Consider the following 21818-nt stretch of genomic DNA (forward strand, 5'->3'; position numbering starts at 1 on the left):
AATACAGCGGTTTTCTGAGTGACTGTCTCTGTCACACTGCAGCTTCCATGATGAGATTTCCCTCTTCTTCCTTTTTTTTTTTTTCTCTTAAACTTCCTTTTGTTTTATTTGGGGCCAGGGAAATGGGTGGGATTAGGAGGCATGATGTAAAAGACACAAAGAAAAAATAAAAATAAATAAATAAACTGCATGTTGTCTACTTCATTTAAAATAATGTACACTCATAGTTCTTTTCCATACTCCAATAGCCTTTAACCTTAAATACTCAATTCTGGAATGGTGCTGTAGAGTCATCAAAAGCCATGGAATATTGATATTTCCAGGCCAACACAGTGGAACAGTTAAGTGCTGCTTCTTAGACGCTCTTCTTTTGTAACATTGGGGTGATCACTGACACCTCAAAATGCAGTTTAGATGGCCTCTTTCCTTTCCTAAAGAACAGCAGAGCAAAATCTCCAGCTGTGGCCGCTCTCACCCCACCCTGTGAGCCTTAGCTCTGGGTGGGATGGGACTTCGGCCTTCACACTGTGCTGCCAACATTCTGTAGGTAGAAAATCCAGAGCTTGCCATGTAAGCTCCTCTTCAGCCCTCACATCACTCAGTAGCAAGTGTAAGGTTGTCTACATTGAGGAGCTTGTTAACTTGAGTTTTGCTGCTGTAGGAATTTGGTTTTGTTTGGATGTTTTGTTTAATTCATGTGTATGTGATTCTGGTGCTGGGACTCCATGAACACTGGCCTTCATCAGTGGTGTTCATTACAAATGACTCTTCCAATCCCCCTCAGGTTCAAGAAAGAAACCCTATCTGATAGTCACTTGGAAGCCTTCTGGTTGGGACTGGGATCGAGCCTCGCACATGTTAAGCCTGTGCGTGAACACTGAACTACCTCAACCCCCTGGCTTGTTTGTGTTTTCATTACTGACTCTATGAAGCAGTAAGTTAGTAAGTCCCTCGAAGCTTATTTGAATAGAGTTCCTGTGCATTAGAAATTATTTCCCTAGTATTTTATATCTAGAACCTTGGTGTTTTTTTAGATATTCGTACTGATGACACACACCTTTTTTTTTTTTTTTTTTTTTGGTTTTTCGAGACAGGGTTTCTCTGTGTAGCTTTGCGCCTTTCCTGGGACTCACTTGGTAGCCCAGGCTGGCCTCGAACTCAGAGAGATCCGCCTGGTTCTGCCTCCCCAGTGCTGGGATTAAAGGCGTGCGCCACCACCACCCGGCGATGACACACACTTTTTAGTTGAGCACTCTGAAGGGATTTTACGTTGTGAGAAGGTAACCAACAAGCAACTAGAAGATGGGAGATAAGTTTGGATGGATGCTGACAAAACTCAGCACTTCACGTCCAGTTATCTCAACCATCTGGAAAAGATGGGTTGTACGTAGGTGTCGGGCTTGGGTTTTATACTCCATCCCTGGCTCGGAGGGTCAGGGTAGATACTTAAACAACTAGAAAAATTAATACATGAGCAACCTGGAAATGGCAAGTGATTTCTTGGCACACCAGGAAAGGGAAATGATAGCAAACACCCTGGCAATTAAGTGGCCAAATTGTGTCTGGAAGTTTGGCAAACAGACAAGTAATTCAGTCCATAGACAGTAAAGGTTTGAGAATTAGAGAAACCTCCAAGGACTAATTTACTTTGTTTGCCAAAGAGCTGATATATATTCAAGAGTGAATTCACAAAAGAATCAAGAAGCTTGAAGGCAGTCAGTGGTCTCAGAAGACTCACAGTGTGGATTTTTACTCTTTGTTCATGTTTTATAAGAACACTTTCTTCCTAGACCTTTTTCAATGTAGAGCTGACTCCTTGACAGACAGACATGAGTACCTCTGTCTTCTGTGCCCTGAGCGGCCAGGATCTAGTTAAAGTCAGATGGCGTTGTGGAGCTCCTGCTCTTCAGCCAGGGTTCAAACAAGTGTCATAGAATCATCTTAGTTTCGGGGTTGTCAGTAGTGTTAATACAGCGGTTAATTAGGTGTATATATAGAGACTCATCAGGCTGTGTGTACACTTCACAGAGGGTAAGTTATATTTCAGTGTTAAAAAGCTTTATTTAGGAACAGTGGTCAGGGTTTAGTTTAGTGTGTTCTGTGATTTCGGGGGCAACCTAGTTTGTATTATATAGGGAGGATGCTATTTAAAGCTTTCCTCAAGGAACGAAGCACATGGCGACTTAAAACAAAGGGTGTATTTTCAAATGTACCTTCAAATCACTGTGTAGATTGTTTGGCACAATTGAAGTCACAGTGGCTAAAAAGGAATATGGTGTGGGCATGATTCTCAGCGCCTACTTCAAAGCAGAGATGGAGTGTTCATTAATCTTGTTCTTTGATGGCGATGTTAGATTTTTTGTTGCTGTCCCGTTTACCTTGGCCTAAGTGCTGGCAATTAAATAGCACAGTGAAGATTACTGGAAAACATTAACTTGTTATTGTTAGTTGACAGCGTGCTAAGGTTGATGGGAAGTAGAGTTGATAAATAACTTCATCTGTGCATTGATTTGCAATCTGCTGAGTTTCAGAGGTGAATCTCATTGTGGGAACTATTCATTATTTACATTTGAAGCTTCTTGTTTCATCCTTTTGAAAAAACATGTAACATTAAACATAGCTGTGATACACCTCTGTTGAAATTTTGTTTTCAGTGTGCCACAGTGAGTTTGCTTCTGGCTTTTGTTTTGTTTTGTTTAATTTTATGTTTTTGGATATTATATAAAGATGACATTTCATGTCTTTAAAAAGGCGTATAATTTCTTCTATTGCATTTAGTTCATTTATAGCTTAATTCAGAATGGACTTTATATTTTTAATAGGTATACTTTCAGATAAGCATCCTTGAACATTTGTAGTGCTTAATGTGAAGCTTCTATTCGTTTCTAAGAAGGGCATTCTGTGTATCCTTGCCTAGAAGCACCTGCTGCTTGGATTTTGTACTGAATTGTCTGGTGCCATTCGTTAACTATGAACTCTTCCCAGCATGGTAGTGAGAGAGAACTGGGTCAAACAACAGTCCACAAAAGATAAAAGAATGTTGGTTCTGGGAAATTTAGGCAGTTGAACCAAGTAGAAGTTTCTAGAAATCTAGCCAGATTCCTAAATAGTAGTCACATTCTTTCAGGCCAACATACAAGCCCCAAGTTTTTATTTTCATTTTCATTAACTCATTGTGAGGGGAACTTTAAGATACTGAGCCAAGGGCTAAGGATATTGGTCATCAGGAGAGCACTTACTTAGCATTCCAGAGCCATTGGATGAGATCTTCAAAACACACACAATGTTGAATTTTTAGAGGGGTTTTTTTCTTTTAATTGGATGGTGCTTTATTTAATTCAGTCATTAATGGATTTTTTAAAGTTTTGTTTTTATTTATGTATATGTGTCTGTATGAGTGTGTGTGTGTGTGTGTGTGTGTGTGTGTGTGTGTGTGTGTGTGTGTCCATAGAGACCAGAAGTGTACATTGGTTGCCCTGGAGCTGGAGTTATAGCCAATTGTGAACCACAAAAGAATGAGTGCTGGAAACAAAACTTGGGTCCTCTGGAAAAGCAGCTCAGAACTGCTAAGCAACCTCTGCAGCCCCCAAGTCAGTCAGGTTGGTGTGAGTTCCAAGGACATGCATAGTAGCAAGTAGGGTAATAATGCGGTATAAAGTCATTCCTGGGGCTTTAAACATGACTGGATTTAACCAACAGATTCTCAATAGAAAAATTAGATTGTCTAATTAATTGTAATTTAATTACAATATTGCTTTATTATTTAATTACTTGATTAGTATTAATTAATAATGTTATTGCAATAGTAATGCTATTTAAGTCCAAATTAATTGTAATTCCAGACTTAGCATAGCTAGAATATGTAGAATCTTTGTGGCCTAAATAAGTGAGGCCATTTGGCAAGACATGTCAGACCTCTGTGATGTTAGGACACTGGCAGAGTTGATAGGCTATCCGTGTTTCCCAGAGTTTCTCTTCCAGAGATTTTGATTGTGTCAGACCGAAGTCAGACCCCAGGCTCTTCTCTCTAAAGGGACAACTTAAGTGAGTCTTGTCATACAAGTGTGGAGACAGGTGAGGTGAAGGAGGAAATGAGGGACTATGTCACAACTTCATTAAGAAACCTGTGCTAAGTCCAGAGAGACAGCAAAGTCAGAGAAGTAGGCACGATCTCTGTGAGATGAAAGGGCCACACAGAGCCATGAGAAAAGCCTGCAGTTTCCACGTTAGAACAGTTGCGTGGACAAAAAGTTTTCCCGGATTTCATTTTATTTCTTACATTCCAGTCCAAACCTGTTCCACCTTAGGGAGGGTGTTCCTGATCATTCATGTGGAAAGCAGGCAGAGAGCCATGAGTGAGGAGGAAGCTTTTGAAATAGCTCCTGGTGTCCACTTGGCAGATGCAGGGGAAAGTGTCCAAGTCTAAAGGGAGCTGGCAGGAGTGCCCAAGGCAGGGTACAGGAAGCAGTTCAATAGCACGTTGTTTTATGGTCAAGATCAAGGGGCATGAAGAAAGAATTGTGGAAATGAGCAGATAGCAGGGATAATCATAACTGTGTGTCGCACATCTTCTAGGATCCAGGAGGTCAGTGGTGCACATAAACTCTTTATCTCATGGTACCCTCATCTTGATGGTATTACTTCATTCCAGGGCTGAAGACCTAGTATTGAGAAGGGGTGCCTCTGTCATAGAGATGAGCTAGAGAGGGAGCTTGAGTGGACAGGTTTTCTGACCTGTGGGTGTTGAGAGGATGGAGAAGAAGAAAAGGGCTGCCTGGGTGCTGAGCTGAGGAGGAGAGTAGATTTCAGCACCCAAGGAAGAAGCTGTGGGACCAGGAAGAATGGAGGGAGAGGACTTTGAACTGCACACAGAGAAAGCATGTGACATGCCCAGCAAAAGAGATGGCCCAGCACAGCCTTTAGAAGGAACTTGTACCTCTTTAAGACGATGTGCAGATGTAATGCAGATCACAGCCACTTCAAACACGTTTTCTTTGGAAAACATCAGTATTTTTAAGTCTGCGGGGGCGGGAGTATGTGCAATGGTGAACCTTTTTTTTTTTTTTTTTTTTTTTTTTAGCCGTAGTTTTCCTGAGATTTTGGCCTGTAGGCTTTCTCCTTCATGGTGATAGCAGGACAACGAGGAGGACAATGGGGTTTGGAGAGCCCTGGACTGTGCTTCAGCATCCACTTAGACATCCGTGTCTGTCTAAGCATCACATGACACTCGGTCCCTTACAGATGTCCTTCTTCACAATCATCACCTGGTGAAGAAGCCGAACTGGGGGTTCAAGCTTACAGCACCAGTTAATTGATCATCTAAATGAAACTCGTATACCTCACCTATATACCTTTTTTGTTTTGTTTTGTTTTTTCGAGACAGGGTTTCTCTTTGTAGTTTTGGTGCCTGTCCTGGATCTCGCTCTGTAGACCAGGCTGGCCTCGAACTCACAGAGATCCGCCTGGTCCTGCCTCCCTTGTGCTGGGATTAAAGGTGTGCGCCACTGCTGCCTGCCCTCACCTATACACTTTAAAAAAATATTTAAGCTGGACTTGATGGTGGACAGCTTTAACAGCACTTGAGGCAGAGACCTGTGAAACCCTAAGTTCAAGGCCAGCATGGCTACACAGCAAGTTCCAAGACAGCCAGGGCTACAGAGAGACCTTCTTGAAATGCCCCACCCCCCAGAATCATTTATGTGTATGTGTGAGTACATGCCATGTGTGTGGTTACAGAGACCAGGGGAGAGTGTCAGGTCCCTTGGAGCTGGAGTTACACACTGTTGTGAGCTGCCTGATGGGTTCTGGGGACAGAATTCAGGTTCTTTGAAAGAGCATCAAGAACCTCTCTCCTGTGCACTTTGGGTAGATAAAAATTTCGATAATCAGAGAATTCAGAGCATGTTTGAGGAAATAATACTAAGTATAGTATTATAGTATTGAGCATCGCTGATTTGATGTAGGTGATTTTTATTTGGTGTGTGTGTGTGTGTGTGTGTGTGTGTGTGTGTCACAAAATTTTCTATACAAGACATAAAATAATTGACAGTTGTCCTGTGATTCAGGTGAGAGAGTCCTCTCCGTTACTGTTATTCCCCTCTTTCTTGTCTCTATCTGTTACAGTTGATTGACTTCCTTTCTTCGTCCTTCCTCCCTCCCCTCCTCCTAACTCCTCTCCCCTGCTTTTCCTTTTCCACACAGTGGGGTTGGCCAGAGGCCTCAGAGACAGCTCCTTTCAGAGCAGAGCTACCTTGTCCTGTGGTATCTGTTCTTGCTGGGTGGGTAGAGAAGCCGTACTTTGTCTCTCCCACCACGTCTAGTCCTGAAAGGTCTCAGTCCATTGCCTGGCTCTTTGTGGTATCACATGACCTGACCACTCAGAACATGGCTGCCTGGTGAATGGACAACAGACTTGGGGTGCCCATTCCTAGGCTGGGCGGAAGCAGTCAGGCTCCTTGTTTTCAAATGTGGGAGAGGGAGTGCAGTATTGGAACTGTGGGGCGCTGGGAAGGGGTTTGAGAGGCTTCAGTCACCTCAGAGACCTCCATCACCCCGGGTCTGTGAAGCAGAGCTTCATGGCGGTGTCCCCTGTGGCAGAGATCAGTCACCTCTTGTCCTTCCTTCTCTCGTCCATCCTGCGTAGCCTTTTTGGTTTCCTGTAGTTTCCCTGGGGAGACTGTCACTCAGGCACTCTATTGTGAGTGCGCCAGGAATATTTTATAATTAAAAACAATGTGATAAAGTACACATAAAATTTGTGGTCTTAAACATTTGTAAGCTGTCACATCAGTTGTATTCAACATATTTACACTGTTGTGCGGCCAGTCTTCAGAACATTTTTAACTTGCAGACTTAAAACTCTGTACCCATTAAACAGCTCCCTGTTTCTCCTCCCTCTCAGCCTGGCATGTACCGTTGTACTTTGTGTTACTATGAGTACTTTTTGAATTTGAATACTTCATATGAATGAAGTCAGGCTGCATTAGAGGTGTGCATGTGTGTGTGTGTGTGTGTGTGTGTATGTGTATCTGATTGACTTCACCGTTCATGGTGCTATAAATTCATGTATGTTGTAAATCAGAAATACAGAAAATTTAGCTAAGACAAAAGAACAAAAACAAAACTCCAAACTTCTAACAACCATACTTGTTAAAGCACCTGAGGGATGACCATTCTTATGTAACTCTGCCATACACGGGACGGGGGCGATGATAAGATGGTTGATGAAAAGCACACTGTCTTGGAAACTTACCGGAGTCCACTATGGAAAGCACTGCCAAGGATCAATCCTGGCAGAAAGTCCCAGGGCCGACTCAGAACACCTGCTGAGGAGAACAGACAGCTATAAGTAAGTAGCAACAGGGTCCGTGCCCGGGGTGGCCAGGTTCTCTCTGTGCCTATTTCAAGGGGAGTCATAAACTGCCCAGAAAAATTAAAACTGCATGCCATTCATTATTCAGGACGACAGTTGTTAAAGCATAATCACCAAGCACTTTTCACATCAGGTGCTTTTTAGACCTCATTTTACCCCATGACATGCGTTGTCTCATGAACACCATTTTACATGTGAGGAAAGTAAAGCTCAAAGAGGCTGCAGTCTTCTTAGTCACAGCCTGGCCTGGCCTGGAGCCTGTGATTTGACAGGTCACCAAAGCTTTTCACCTCAGTGCTCCTCCATTTTGGCCTGGGTACTTCCTAGTTATGAAAGGGTGTACTGTGCCTTGTAGAGCATTTTACCAGCATTCCTGGTCTGGACCTGGAGGTTCTGGTAGTTTTTAGGTTGTGACAACCAGAAATGCTCTAGGTATTGCCAGATGTTCCAGGGGTAACATCATGGCATAGTTAGGACCACTGATCCAAAGCCAAAAGCTTCTCAGTGTGAATCTGATGGGAACCAAGGATGTCTTCTTGTCCCATTGCAGTCTGTCCCAATAATGGCTGAGAGAGCTTGTCTGTGTAAACATCCGTTCTAACTTCAGACCTTCCCCAGGTTGGTCCTCAGAGCCTCCCAGCAGTACGGTGATGGGGAGGCAGAGCAGCTGATGCTTGGGGAGGGCGATTCCTTCCCAGCAGTCCTCGCTCTGTTAGCTGTTCAGCAAATGAGGCCAAGAGAGTAGCTTCAGAAGCTGAAGCCGGTTTAGAGGGAAGACTGCAAACGCCCTCACAGGGGATCTGAGGTAAACAACGTGACTTCTCAACAAGCCAGGGAGACGGGCTGGCTGCCCTTCGCCAAGCATAGTCCACCTGAGGACTCGCCTCCTCTCCCGTTTGCAGCCGCTTTGGTCGACTTTTGTTTTGTTTTTGTTTTTAAGACAGTCCCTTGCTGTGTAGCACAGGTTGGCACTGAATTCATGGCAGCCCTTTCCCTGGGATTACAGATGTATACCACAATTAAGTTAACCTTGTGAGTACTGATTGGAAATTGCCTTACATTTAAAAATCAAATGGACAAACTTTCTACTCTAGGAAGATTCTGTTGGACATGGTTTACATAAAAGGATAAATAGTATTTCAATCAACATCAGCATGACCTGGCATTGTTAAAGAGAACTTCATAGAGGGAGTTGGTGAGCTGAGCCTTAACAAACAAGTAGAAAGATAGGAAGTTCTTATCAGAGAGTCTCACTTTGATTGACTCATGCACAGTGCCACTTAGGTGGTTATTGCAATACCATCTGGGTCTCATTATCACCGAATATGCCTAGGAATGATTGAAATCCATTTACAAGTTCATGCATGCTGATCATCCAGAGTTCATTGTCATCTCGGCCAAATGTGATGACTGGAAATCAAAGGAGGCTTGCCGGGGTCCCTTTCGCTGGCTGTTCCCTGCAGTAAGATCTCACAGAATCACTGTTCCCTGAAGTGTCCTCAAAGGAAACTGGGCTCAGGGTTTGGAGAGAACTTGCTCCGGCCTGCCTGTATGGCTTTAAGAGAGTGCACAGGCTCGGTGGGGCTGTGGAGGCCGAGTTATCACTAAAGGGCTCCAAGGCCACCTGAAACATGGCCCCGCTTATTGCACCGGCTCCAGCCATTGGCTAGAACTGTCGAATTCCCAAAAATGAGTGCCACAGATGTTCCCTCTGCTGGAGGGGCTGAGTGGCAAAGGAACAAACAGACTGGGGGAGGGTGACAGGGAAGCCGCCCACATCTCCATTCCTAGGGACTTAGAGCAATCATACTTTTCCTTCCTCCATGTGAAAATATAAACAGTCACTTTATAAACAGTTGTCACTTTCTGACTTTTAAAGAGTCAGCCTCTCCCTTTTGTTTACTTCGATGACCTTTGAAATAAGCTACAACTGACAGCATGTAAAAAAAGAAATTCCATCTTCAGTTTTCAGACAGAGGAGTCTGTCTGTTACCACAGGACATGGATTCTAGCAGCCTCCGGAGCTCTGGCTCTGGCCCAGGTGCAGCCTTGAAGGGCCTTAGGGAGTTCCTAAGGCACTTTGTCCAAGTCCCTAACTGGGTGGCTTGGATAATATTCACTAATCAGCCCGAAGACCAGATGCTAAATGCCAAACTGTTTTCTCCGATTCAGACTTTTTTACAAGGGAAATATTATAGCTGCTTTGAAACCCAGAAAGTTGTCTATCAACATCACGGCTCTATGCTTCTGTTAGCCTTGCCTGCCAAAAGACAGCGCTGGACATGTCACCCAAGTGCTCAAGAGTGCTGCTACCCACCTCCCCCTGGTGCCTTTCCCTGGCCTGCTGCTCTTCAGGGACCACTAGGTGTAAAACTAAAAAGTTGAGGCCGGGCGGTGGTGGTGGTGGCGGCGGCGGCGGCGGCGGCGGCGGCGGCGGCGGCGGCGGCGGCGGCGGCGGCGCACACCTTTAATCCCAGCACTCTGGAGGCAGAGGCAGGCAGATCTCTGTGAGTTTGAGGCCAGCCTGGTCTACAGAGCGAGATCCAGGACAGGCACCAAAACTACACAGAGAAACCCTGTCTCGAAAACAAACAAACAAACAAAAAAACTAAAAAGTTGAAGGGTAAGTCCAGGAGCCAGGTAAAGTACATGCACACTTGCCACCCCAGTGCTCAGGATCCTAAGGCAGGAGGATCTCAAGTTCAAGTCATCCTGGCTACATAGTAAGCTTGAGCCATCTGGAAGAAGACAGGAGATGAAGAGGAGGAGGAGGAGGGCCCCACTGCTGTAGAATGAGAATGTCTGAAGAGCCTCCCATTCTGAGTCTCTGAGATGTTCTTTTTTTCTTTTTCTTTCTTTTTCTTTTTAATCTCTTGGTAAAATATCACATGGCCACCTGTCTCAGTGATGAGCATGCAGGGTTTCCTTTGGAGTGTGGAGTTGGGGAATACTGTATTTTTTAAAGTATATTTTGATCTTTGTTGGTTTGGTTCCATGAGTGATGCCCTCTTCCTCTATGGTGATGGGACCATCCTGTCACTTGATGTGACAGCATCACAACTGTGCCTGCCGCAGAGTGGCCTCCACACACGCACGGTGCATGGAGAAATGCCCACCAGCTGGTTAAGGTTAAGAGCAGTGCTCTTGTGGGAATTTTCTGGGTTTCGTTTTGTTTGGCTGACATTTTGAGATGGGGTCTCTGTAGCCCAGGCTGGCCTTACACTTGTTTTGTAGCTGAGAGTACCCTTGAGCTCCCAATCCTCCTGCCCCTACATCCGAAGGGCCAGGATTATAAACAGGAGCTCGCACCCAGACAGATTTTCTGGGTTTGATGTAAGGCAATTATCTAAGTTGTTACTGTTAGACGAAACTTGGCAAAAGGTACACAGATTACTTTTTAGCAAATAGAAGGGGGCTGTAATTATTTCAAAAGAAAAAACTTAGAAGGAGAATGCATTCTTACTAAAAAGCTTTATAAATTACAGAATTTAAAATATTGAATGTAAAAACCCAACCTCTACTGTTGATAATTGGACAGCAATACAAATATGATCTTAGCATTTATAGTTTCCTTTTTTGTTTAACAGTATGACTTAGAAACGTTCCCAGTAAGAACATGTACATTTACAATTCTTTTTAATGGCTGTACAGTTTGGCTATGATACTCACAAGAATATGCCATAGTTTTTCCAACTGGTTCTGTATCAATCGTTTCTAAGCTTTCCTATTATGATTAATATTGCTGGAGATCATTCTTGAACATGTATTCCTTTAACCACACCTGGAAGTTATGTCTGCAAAATAAACACCTGGAAACACATAGGACGTTGTAAACTGAAGAAAGTACATGTTTTCCATTTTGATAGCCACTGGCAAACTTGCTGTGGAGTTGCTTTGCCTAGCTCCCATGTAAAGTATAATACGTTATATGTATAAAAACATGGCTTTGCTGGTCAACTTCTAGCTTATTGATGAATTCATAATCTTATTTTCTTAGCTAGTTATTAATTGGGTTTTGCCTTTTCAAAAACTTTGTCAAATAACTTTGGTTTAAAAATACATTGTTTGGGGCCTGAGAGGTGGAAGACGATCAGGTGCGTGTGTAAGAACAGAGTAAAGGATATAGGTGTGTAAAGATGCCTATGAAACCCTCTGCTTTCTGTTAAGAGGAAAAAACATTGTTATTCATTTCCTTAAACCTTAGTGAAAGTAAACATTTTCTTGTATGTTTATTGGTTATTTATATTTCATCTGTACATTGTTTATATTCTTTGCTAATATTTACAGTTCCCAAAGGGATGTGCCAAGGCATAGGATATTTTCAAACTGGGAGAGCAGTGCATGATACTGGACATCTGTCAGGCGTGTGAACCCCGAGCTCAGAGTCGCAGTTAGAAACATTAGCTGGTGCCCGCCCGCCCGTTGATGCTGTCGGGACTTTGTAGAATTGACACAGGGTAGCTGCTCTGATAGAGAGTAAGTGTCACAGGAAGTGAACATGGAGCAGCAGTAAGAGGAGTCCAGGGCGTGGGAAGTCAAGGGCATATCCATCCATTAGTAAGTATTGTGGCTGTTTGAAAGGGAGTCATACACAGAAGTCCTTTTAGCCTAGGTGTATTATTTTTCAAACAGCCACAGAGTTGTTAATTGGGTCATTTGGACCTACTCACTCAATGAATTCAAAGCATTAGATACTTCCTTTGGCCTAGAGAGCACCATGAAAAAAAATATTGTGTGTAAATTAAGTAAGTTTGGAGATCTAGCCCTGCCCCCTTTTTGAGACAAAGTCTCACTATGAAGCCTTAGCTGACCTCTAGCTCAGGGATCTGCCTGCTTCTGCCTCCTGCATGCTTTCTCTTATTCTACCCTCTCTAAATATTTTAAGCTCTGTATTATAGTTTTTCAGATATAAACAAGTAATATAAGAATCTTTGGGGTGCCGGGCGGTAGTGGCACACACCTTTAATCCCAGCACTCGGGAGGCAGAGGCAGGCGGATCCCTGTGAGTTCGAGGCCAGCCTGGTCTACAGAGCAAAATCCAGGACAGGCACCAAAACTACACATAGAAACCTGTCTTGAAAAAACAAAACAAAACAAAACAAACAAACAAAAAAGAATCCTTGGGGCATCAGTTGACTTCAGCATAATTCATTCTTGACTAATTTTGTTTTAAATTATGCCACCACCGACATACCTGCTCCTGTATTAAATTAACTTGACTGAATTTCTTGACTGAAATTGTCTGTTATTTTTATTGGTTAGTTGTGTTTGGTTGGTTGGTTGGTTGGTTGGTATTTATTTGCTTGCTTGCTTGCTTGCTTGTTTGTTTTCATGTATATGAGTATTTTGCCTGCATGTGTAGCACATGCATGTCTGGTGCCCAAGGAGACTAGAAGAGGACACAGGATCCTTTGGACCTGGAGTTACAAACAGAGAGCTGCCATGTGGGTACTGGGGTTTGAATCCAGGTCCTCTGGAAGAGCAGCCGGTGCTCTTAACTGCTGAGTCATCTCTCCAGCCTCTACTTGGTTGGTTTTTGATAGGTTTTGCTATATCACAGACTTCACTATTGATCTCAAGTCCTTAAGGATCCAGTTATTATCCAGAAAACTTAAATGGTCTCCTAGCCAGGCATAATGACTCGTGCCAATAATCCCAGCACTAAGGAGGTGAAGGAGAGGATTGCCACAAGTTTGAAGCCAGCCTGAGCTACATAGCAAGTACTATGCTAGCCTGGGCTACAGTGAGACTTTATCTGATGGGGGGAGGGGTGACTTAAATAGACTGGTTTTGCAAATAAATTGTAATGTTTAAATTTTTACACATAGTTTCTCAGCAGTGAAAGCTAAAAGTTTTTTAGTTTGAACAGATAAAGATTGAATAGCTTCCTTGACACTGCTTCTGGGAGCCAGGTTCCTAATGGCATTGTAAAATGTGTAGCACTGTCATGACCTTTCAGAACGAATGCAAACTCAGATTCAGCTCGTCCTCCCTTCCTAAGTGAGTGTGGTAGAGTTCCTAATCAACAAGTCCCTCGGTTTAGTGAGTCTTCTTCCTCCAGACAGGAATCCAATGTCCTTGGGGCCCCGAGGAGCTGTGGGGAAGAATAAGACACAGTTCTTGCTTTGAGGACCTCTACTCTAGGCAAGAACATTGCAGATTGATAACTGATGACAGACGGGTTCAAAGGGCTAGACATGTGGCTTAGTAACAAAGAGCTTGCCTGGCATGCATGAGGATGCTCTGAGTTCAGTCCTCAGCACTGCTCCCTTTGGAGGGGTGGAGGGGCGGTGGACAAGACTGTTGAGCACTAAGGAAGAATTGAGAGTCTTAGGGAGGGGCACGAGCGCAGTAGGCCAGCCCAGAAATGTTTGAAGTTGGCCCTGTGGTTTAAGTAGAATTCCTATAGCCCGGTTGGAGAGAGTAGAAGGAAAATGGAAAGGGCCAGGCTGGACCAAGTAGCATTTGTTAGGTTGTCAAGAGTGGGAGCTCATCTCCTATGGACTCAGAATAGGCTTATGAAGTGGAAAGGTAGGTTGAGCTTTCAGGGCCAGCAAGTCCTTGAAGAGGGTTTTGAACTTGTGAGTGTTACCCTCAGGGCTTGCCTTTAGGAAAACTGACAGCCATATGTCAAAGTAACTGTTGGAAGAAAGACATCATCCAGGTGCAAGGTCTTTGTGCCCCTGACCAGTCTGATGGGAGAGCTCTAGAAAGGCGGGACATGGTGACTTTCCACACACTCCTTTAGGGGATTGGTGTGTTTCAGTCCTTCCACGTATGTGGTGTATTCCCAGTGACACACTCCTTAGGCTGCTCAAGCGAGAAGTAGCTTCACCTGGGATTAAGTGTCCTCTCCACATAGCAACAACACTGCTGCCCAAGAACTTCACGGGATGTGTTCTCTCATCTCATAAACAGGCTGAGGTTTGGGGGAGCAGCCACTGGAAATACTTCCTACCCTTCTCTCTAATAGAGAGTCCATTGTGGGATGATTGTGGGTGGCACAAGCCCTTCTTCTAAGGACTGACCCAGCTCAGGAACTCAAGTGTCATTAAGGTGCTGTCTAAAGCCCATACTCACACTGTCTGTGACAGTGTGGCTGGCAATAAGAACCACTTCACTGGGCTCTGTGTACAAGTGGTGTAGAAAAGTGCATGTGCCCAGCAAGCCCAAGCAACAAGAAGGGTGCTCCTGAGAAGCTACAGGCTACCTACCTGGGTCTCCAGTGTGCCTGAAGCAGAGAGCTAGCTAATCCTGCAAGCCTGGCTGCAGTGATCGGAACTGACGGACGGGTGCTGCTGGATCTTCTCCCTGGCCTTCCCAGTAACACACGCATACGTATGTGCGGGATCTGCCTTTGAAGTGTTGTTATATCCACTCCCAGCAGTTATGTGATGAGGCATGCTTCTGTGAATTAGAAAGTTTAGATTCTTCCCTCAGCCATCCTCCTCCTAACCCCCCTTTTCAGTCTGACTTAAAGCCATAAAATACTTCTGCCTGCCTGCCTTTAGTTCTGTTTGTATGAATTAAGTTGACAGGATAAACATTCACATTCCCAGCTACAGGCTTAAACAGTTTGCCTGTTCTGACCAGTGAGTCGATAAAGTGGGGGTGTGGGGGTCTGACATCACCCTATACTGTACATTCCTGGCATAGATCATTTATTTAAGTCCCTAAAAAAATACAGATGTTTTACCAGTCGAAATAAAATCCTGTGTAAACATTGAGCTTGGAAAAATGTGGCACTGACTTAGCTGGGGGGTTAGAGCAATGCAGAAGACAAGCAGGAAGGCAGATGCAGGCGGGTGTGCTGGGCTCAGTGGAATAGGAACGCAGTGCTTGCCCAGTCTATACGCTGCAAGAGGGAAAGACTGGACTTAATTTTTTTTTAGCAGAATCCAACCGCAAAAGTAAATCGATTAGCATTTGATCATCATCGTTTAGGATCATTGATGGTTCTATCTACTTACCCCCTTTAGGTCTAACCTTTGGAGTGTCTCTTTTCCTACTAGAGTTGGCCCTTCTCAAGGCCTGCCCTGGCCTGCTGGGCCTGCTGGCTCCTGGAGCTCAGCTGCTGTTGATTTAAGGGGGAAACTGGCCTGAAAGTGGGCCACGCTCAGTGAAGAAGAAAACCTGTCTCGGCATCATTGCATTCCCAAACAGCCATATATCATCTTGATCTTGTCCCACACAAGTCACTGTTTTAGTTCCGCAGCATAAACCAGACATACTTTACTAGTGTAGTGTGAGGTTTTATTTTTTAGGGAATCGCCTCATGACTTTTTAGACCCATAACATTTATTCAGAATGCATTACATTTGTGCTATGGAGCTGCTTTTAAGATTCTGGGCTGCCCAAGTGGGCCCTGTGCTTCCCACAGATGCCTGCACCCCACCCCCCAGTCTCTCTGTGTTTAGAGTCTGGGTAGAGGGGGACTCTAACTGCTTCCAGGTTCTCAATGTGGTGTCTCATTAAGGCTTGGTTTTTCAGTGCAAGAAGTATAGGATCCCTCCCTTCACTCAGTGCATCCCCTCAAGGGACCACCCCTCCCTGGGGCAGGGCTGACCAGCCCATGCTTGTGATAGTGGGACATGCTGCTGCCAGCCCGGATTAGCTCTGCCTCTTTCTGACTGAGGTGATGTTGGGGGGCGGGGGTACCACAGTGTTGGTGTGAAGGTCAGGGAGTGACTGTGTAAAGTCATTTCTCTCCTTCTACTTGGACTTTGGTTCTGACCTCACCTTTCCAGGTTTGTGTGGCAAGAACCTCTGCCAGCCGAGCCATGGGTCATACTTATCTTCAGCAACAAAGCTTTCTTCTACTTTGTTTTTCATTGATGACACCTCTGAATCTACCATAGGGACCTGCTATACCCAGAGGTAAACTGTCTGTCCTCTGTTCTAAGGTGACGAGGTGAGCAGAGTTCCCTTTCATCTCAAGAGAATTGCCGTTTTGTACAGCAAATGACTGACTAGAGAACACATCACATAGATGGTCCCCACTCCACATCTCAGTAAATGAGATGTCAAGTCCAAGCTCAGCCAGTCCCCTCCCTCATTCTCAGACCTGCTGGGATGCCCTTCTGACCCTCTTGAAAGGTAGCCCAACTTCCCAAGTCAAGAGTGGCTGTCCTGATGCCCAACTTCTTTTTCCCCAGCTGTTGCCCTGCTTGCCAGCCCAAGAAGATCACATGTGTGCTTTCCTCTGTATTCATGCTGCTAGCGTTTAGATGTGGTTGTTAGAGGGTACCACAAAATCAGAATGCTGTCCTGGACAGAAACCTAGAGGGATCATTTAAACTCATGACTCTCTGTCCTTTCCTTTCAGACCTTTGATACAGTCTTAGACTCTGTAAATATTTTATTTTAATTTTGATTTTCCAAAGTTAAAAAAAGAAATGAGCAGTGATGGATGGCATTAATACCCCCTTAGCAATCAAGGTAATGGGCAGTAAGTAACTCCTGCCATCCCACTGTGGACAGGTGACTTGTGACTTGTTGCATCTACTACAAGTTGATCTTGTGAGTTTTCAAAAGAAGTTGAAAATAGGGACGCTGCTGGTATGTCTCCCAGCTCTCAGTGGTTTTATAGAGGCACTGTGTAGGCCATGAGGCCTCATAGCCCACAAGACTATTAGTCTTCAGTCCCTGGTTCCCACACATCACCTCTTCACTAGACTTCTGCCATGGTCCTGGGCCTCCTGCCTTGTCTACTACAGCCTCCATCTACCCTTGACATCTCTCTCCAAGGCACAGCTCCTATCATTGATGTTTCCCTTGAAGAGGACTCTGCTGGCCGCATAAGTTCCATCACGTTGTCTCTGAGGTCTTTCTCAGCCTGAGACACACAGCCTGCTAATCCTCTTATCAGATAGAACCACTTCTCACCCCTGAGCCGTCCCAGCACCCTGTATGATTAGTAGTCGATTTGAAAACAAATTCAGACTTATGAAAAATACTATGTTGGTAGTATAAAAGATTTCCATGTACTTTCCTCTCCTCCATCCCTAATTTTCTCCTATTAATGTTTTCATTTAGTGTGCCACATTGTTACAGTTAGCTATCCAATATTGCATATTAAACACTTTTTAAAGATATTTTTTTAAATTGTTATAGCTATGTGAGTATGTGCATGTGTCTGTCATGTGTGTCTGGAGCCTGTAGAAGCCAGAATGGTGCATCAGATCCTCTGGAACTGGAGTTACATGCAGTTATGAGCCTCCATGTGGGTGATAGGACCCTTTCCTTTTCTTTCAAATTCAGTCTCCCCGGTTACATACTCTTCCTTTGACTCCAGAAAGTTTCTTTTCATGACAGGTAAGAATATCAGTCCTTCTATAATGACGTCTTTATTTTCAGAATGGGGTTTATAGGGAGGAGACAGACAAATGCATGCACAGTAGGAATGTAATGTATGCCAGATAGGTAGGGGTGTTTGTGTGCGTGTGTGTGTGTGTGTGTGTGTGTGTGTGTGTGTGTGTGTGTGTGAAAATAAGCACATCTCTCTAGTCAAAAGAGAAACATTATTTCATTATTTAAACATTATTGTCCCTCTGTTCCCATTAGTGGCTCTTTCTGAAGTTTCAATTACCATCAGCTGCCATCTGAAAATACTGAAGTTCCAAACTGGGCGGTAGTAGCCCATACCTTTAATCCCAGTGCTCTGGAGGCAGAGGCAGGTGAATCTCTGAGTTCAGGCCAGCCTGGTCTACAGAGCAAGTTCCAGGACAGCCAGAGCTATACAGGGAAACTGGGAAAAAAAGAAAAGAAAACAAAAGGAGAAGAAAGTAAGTTCCAGAAATAGACATATATAGGTTTTAAGTAACGTCTATTACAGTATATTGTTGTTTTTTGTTTTATTACTGTTGTTTCTTTTTTGTTGTGATTAGTGTGAAAGTTAAATTTTTTGTAGAGGTGTTGGGGGCAGTGAGGAGGGGGAAATATACTGTTCAGTAGGGTTTATATAAAGCAAGGTTTCAGGTACCCACCAGTGATCTTGGAACATATTCCCACAGAGGGAGCTACTGGACTAGCAAGATGACTCAGCCTAGAGAGTACAAGTGCTTCAGTTCCATCACCAGAACTGGTTGCCAGAAGATGTCCTCTGACCTCTACACGTGTGCGCATGTGCTCTCTGTCTCTCTCTCTGTCTCTGTCTCTCTGTCTCTCTGTCTCTCTCTCTCTCTCTCAAAGTAATAACTGAAAAGAAAGAAGAGACTGCCATCTATTCACTGTTGGGAAACAGAAGAAGTTAAGTCAGTGGACCTAAGGACATAGCCAGTCATTGGTTTACAGCCATGTCTGCCTCCAGAGTGTGTGCTGTGAATGGGAGTCTCAGGATTCATTAGACCTTGCTGTCCTATTACATTGGGAGTCATGGGGGTGTGAGGAGCATAGTATCTTTTAGCTGTGTGTCTACCCTGAACACACTTGGTACCTACTGCAAGTGTACAGGGTCCATGGGAGTGTGCCCTGAGAGAGTTAATGTTAGAAGAGATACCAAGTACCAGCATCTGTGCTATACAGGAAGTGCTTGTTGAGTTCCTGCCATGCCCTGGAGTCACAAGCATGCAATCATGAAAAGCCAGGTAGGTGATGATGATGTGCCCATGCAGCAGCAGGGAGGCTGCTGGCTTTCCGTTTCTCTGTGACTAACATAAGCTGCAGGAGAGGAAGGACTGGTCTCTGCTGCAGTTCCTAGGACACTTTCTGGTACTAGTACTACTTAATAAGTATATGTGGGCTGGGTGTTTGAATGCCGCTGCAGACTTGGGGCCCTGAGTACTGTTGCAGACTTGGGCCCCTTAGTACTGTTGCAGACTTGGGACCCCCTGAGTACTCTTGCAGACTTGGGGTCCTGAGTACTGTTGCAGACTTGGGCCCCCTGAGTCCTGTTGCAGACTTGGGCCCCTGAGTCCTGTTGCAGACTTGGGGTCCTGAGTACTGTTGCAGACTTGGGGTCCTGAGTACTGTTGCAGACTCGGGGCCCCTGAGTCCTGTTGCAGACTTGGGGTCCTTGAGTACTGTTGCAGACTTGGGTCCCCTGAGTACTGTTGCAGACTTGGGGTCCCTGAGTACTGTTGCAGACTTGGGGGCCCTGAGTCCTGTTGCAGACTTGGGGGCCCTGAGTCCTGTTGCAGACTTGGGGTCCACACTAGTACTGTCCTTGGCGGCATCCCAGTGTCTGATGAGTTCTGATCCTTCTCTGGCTGGCAGCTCTAGCTTCTCTATACTTGCTTCCGGCTGTTTGCAGGTTATCCCAGGCCTGGGCTCAACCATACTCTACCAACACTTTAGGCAAAGTGGGGAGAGAGAAGAGTGGCCTTACATCTGCCTGCCCCAAGAGCTGAGGAGCAGGTGGCTCTTTCCAGAGCTCCCTGGCCTTCTCTCTGAACTTCACACTAATGATTGTCTAGTTTTTCTTGAGTCCAGTGTTAGAAACAACATGTGAGGGTGGTTGTGCATTCCAGTATTTTCATTAGTATTTCTCAGAAACACTAATCTACTTCACGTTTGTTTGCAAGCCTTTCCTCTCCTTCACCTGTCTTCTCATCCTTCTCCTTTTCCTTCCCTGCCCCAGTCTCGTCTGCTTCTCTGACATGTGCTCAATTTGGGTTGCTCTGCCACTTGCTTGTTTCTGCCAGGTTTGCCTACATGCACCTCTGTATCCACTTGTCGGGTGCAGACAGATCACTCTCTGTCCTTGGGGAGTGACTAGGGTCGCAATTGTTGTCTGGTTTGTGCCCAGGGTGACAGAATTGATGGGCCCGTAGGCTGACATTCATAAGCCAGAGCTACCAAGCGTTGCAAAAACACTCTTGTTTTTGCCAAGCAAGGTGAGCAAATATAGGCCAGAGCTTAAACATCCACCGGGAGTTATTTCTGAAGTGATTGCCTCTAAATGAGAAGCATTGGAAACCTCACGGCTCTCTTGACAAGTAAATTCCACAGTCGTGTGTTTTGCTGGTGTCTGCTGATTAATTACAGCGCTGTGACACATGAAAGCCCTGGTGGTTGGTTTAGTGCAGCTGTGTAGAAAAGAAAGCAAGGCCCAGTGGCTTTGCCAGCTCTTTCGGGACAGTGGGGATTGAGGCCGAGGGAGGTATTTTTCCCTCTGGCAGTCACCACATAGGAACAGAAGCCCCAGCCAGCCCAGTTCTCCAGGCTCCATGCCGGGTGGTTTGGTCCCTGCAGGCTGTGGTGAGGGAACAGCATCTGGCCTGGTATGTCTGAAAGAACAGGCCCTTTGTCAGAGAGAACGTGTCTCGGTGTTCATACAGGGTGAGGAGTGCACACTCCTGTGGACTCCTGCTTCAGAGAGAAGCTGCACTGGGCACAGTGGCCTACACCTGTAATTCCATCAGGAAGCAGAGGCAGGAGGATCGGATCCTGTTCAACGCCAGCCTCAGCTACATAGAGAGTTTGAGACAGCCTGGGCTACTTGAGTTCTTATCTCAGGCGGAGGGGGGTGGATAATCCGGGCTAGTGGCTCATACCCGTAATCCCAGCACTTGGAAGACTGAGGCCCAGACCCGGAGATGGCACTCTGGGTAAATACTTACATGTGGACTTATCCCAAGAGCTCACATAAAGCCAGAGGTGGCAGCTCATGTGTCTGTAATCCCAGCACTCATGGCAGAGGATAAAACAGAAAAACAAAATAAAATAAAATAGATTTTAAAGTTCTTCATGTGTTTCTTGGTACTTTGTTTCCACCGTCGTCCTCATCATATATAGACAATGGTCTACTGTGAGTCCTTCAGGTCAGAGAACCTTATCTACCCTCCGTCTCATTCATTCTTCCCCAAAGATTTGTGCTCCTCACAGAGGCAATGTGGGCCGTTGCTGAGTGGAGTCCACACACATTTGCCCATGGTCTGGTTTGCCTGTGTGGTGAAACAGGGCCACCATCCTAAATATAAACACTAGAGAGCCTTCGGGATCTGCCCTGTCAGATTTTAATTCTGGTTTATAATTGCCATGTACGTGTCAAGAGCGTGCACCCTTGCTGTCCCTTCCCCTGTCTGCCAAGGGAAAGTCTGAGAGATCTGTTACAGACACCACTTCCCGTCCACACAGGCGTGCTGTGGTGTGCCTGCCTCGTTAGCCCACACTGTCGTAATGAACCCAGACTTACGTCTAAACCACTTAGACACACAGTTCCTTCCTACACGAAGACTTGGAGTTTAGTTTCATGTAAGGCCTAGCAGTAATTGCTCTTCTTCGCTCAACTCAGTGTATAGGTTGTTTCTAACTAAGAAGCTCTTGAGGCAGATGATTATGTGGTCACCATGATCCCGACCTGGGGAACTGGGTCACATAGAGCACAGGTGTGGCTGGGCCCTGGACTTCTCACCACTGCTGTGTCCTCCCCACCTTACAGCTTTCAGCATGCTTCGCTGTGCAGACCAGGGCCACACTCTGCAGGTGTCTGTTTCCTTTGAGGGAA

At 45.2% G+C, this 21818-nt stretch overlaps 1 protein-coding gene across 3 annotated transcripts in view; it reads left to right on the plus strand.

Annotated features, from left to right (window-relative positions):
- The window catches only part of Thada (THADA armadillo repeat containing), a 300981-nt gene that overhangs the window by 185366 nt on the left and 93797 nt on the right, over positions 1-21818 (plus strand). The window lies entirely within an intron of this gene.

This window comes from Peromyscus eremicus, chromosome 22, assembly GCF_949786415.1.
Source record: "Peromyscus eremicus chromosome 22, PerEre_H2_v1, whole genome shotgun sequence".
NCBI lineage: Eukaryota > Metazoa > Chordata > Mammalia > Rodentia > Cricetidae > Peromyscus > Peromyscus eremicus.